Genomic DNA, 1,877 nt, shown 5'->3' with positions numbered 1-1,877 from the left:
ATCCATACTCATAGAAAAAAAAAATTCTGCCAATAATTTTGTTATATATTTTCATTTATTAAGTAAGCTTAAAGTATTAAATCTACTTCATTTAAGTATTTAATATCATATTAGAGTCATTTAGGTTTTCTAATTTAAAAATTCTGAAGTTTATATCACAGGATTAGTTTGAATAAAATGTGCAAAAGTGAAACTTTATGTCTAATAGAAATTTTATTGTGGTATTTCAGAATTAAATTTTAAAGTATTTTTGGTATTAAGCATCACTGAAATAATTCAATTATAACATCAAAGGTAGATATTCTGAAAGTGTGCATATTTGTATCTCAACATTCAATTTTGATATCCTTAGGGTCACTATGAGTCGGAATCGACTCACTGGCAAAGGGTTTGGTTTGGGTTTTTTTTTTTTTTTTCCAGTGTATTTGAGAGTACCAGTACTCTCTGGAATGAAAATAAAATAAATATGGAGCTTATTATGTTTTACAGTGTACTGTTTGGAATTCTAGAAGTAGTTGGGGATTTTTCTTTTGCTGCATCTCTTGTAAGAATGAAGACCATTCTCCGCAACCAGGCTGTCGATGTTCCAGAAAATGTTGACATCACTCTGATGGGATGTACAGTTATTGTGAAGGTCCCTGGATGGAACTTACAGAGGGACTTCAATCACATCCATGAAGAACTCAGTCTCCTGGGAAAACAAAAGAAGAGGCTTCAAGTTGACAAATGATAGGTGTAATGGATTGAATTTTGCCCTCTAAAAATATGTGGCAACTTGGTTAGGCCATGTGTGGTTGTCCTCCATTTTGTGATTTTCCTATGTTACAAATCGTAACCTTTGCCTGTGGTTAAAAAGGATTAGGGTGGGATGTAACACCCTTACCAGTTCACATCCCTGATCCAGTGTAATGGGAGTTTCCCTAGGGTGTGGCCTGCACCACCTTTTGTGTCTCAAGAGATAAAAAAGAAAGTGAAGCAAGCAGAGAGTTGGGAACCTCATACCACCAAGAAAGCAGCACTGAGAGCAGAGTGCGTTCTTTGGACCTGAGGTTCCTGCACTGAGATGTTCCCAGATCAGGGGAAGATTGATGACAAGGACCTTTCTCCAGAGCCTGACACAGAAAGCCTTCTCCTGGAGCTGACAACCTGAATTTGGACTTGTAGCCTACTAGACAGTGAGAGAATAAATTTCTTCTTGTTAAAGCCATCCACTTGTGGTATCTCTGTTATAGCAGCACTAGATGACTAAGACAGTGAGGAAATAGAAAGGAACTGGCAATAGTTCACACTATCTGTAGTCACATACGGAACATGATCAAGGGTGTTACATCAGGCTTCTGTTACAAGATGAGGTCTGTGTATATTCATTTCCCCATCAATGTCTTTGTTTAGGAGAGTGGTTCTCTTGTTGAAGTATAAAACTTCTTGGGTGAAAAATACATCCATAGGGTTTGGATGAGGCCAGGTGTTGCTTGTTCAGTATTGCAAACTCAGAAAGATAGGTTAATTCTTGAAAGAAATGACATTGAACATGTATTGAATTCAGCTGCTTTAATTTAGCAAGCCACAACAGTTAAAAACAAGGATACCCACAAAATTTTGCATGGTATCTATATCTCTGAAAAAGGAACCATTCCACAGGCTGATGAGTAAGATCTAAGAGTTGTCCAGCTATGGAAACAAGGCCAGATGATGCCTAAGACCTATGGGTGATATTTTTAAGGTGCAATAAAATTCATATTCAAAAAATAAATAAATAAAAGTAGTTGGGTTTGGCTTGATTGCCTTGTGTGCTCATAGTTTCCACATGGAAACACAAATATTAGTAATTCCATATTATCAACAATATTATTGTTAGATCGGTAAAAACAAGAAAT

General features: G+C 36.3%; 1 pseudogene; it reads left to right on the top strand.

The window, feature by feature from the left end:
* Nucleotides 1–550: 550 nt before the first annotated feature.
* Nucleotides 551–1,653, top strand: LOC126071319 (60S ribosomal protein L9-like; annotated as a pseudogene).
* The last annotated feature ends 224 nt before the right edge of the window (nucleotides 1,654–1,877 follow it).

The sequence above is a fragment of the Elephas maximus genome, chromosome 1, assembly GCF_024166365.1.
Source record: "Elephas maximus indicus isolate mEleMax1 chromosome 1, mEleMax1 primary haplotype, whole genome shotgun sequence".
NCBI classification, from domain to species: Eukaryota; Metazoa; Chordata; class Mammalia; order Proboscidea; family Elephantidae; genus Elephas; species Elephas maximus.
Note: the sequence above shows the minus strand (reverse complement) of the source record. Positions and strands in the feature narration are given on the sequence as shown.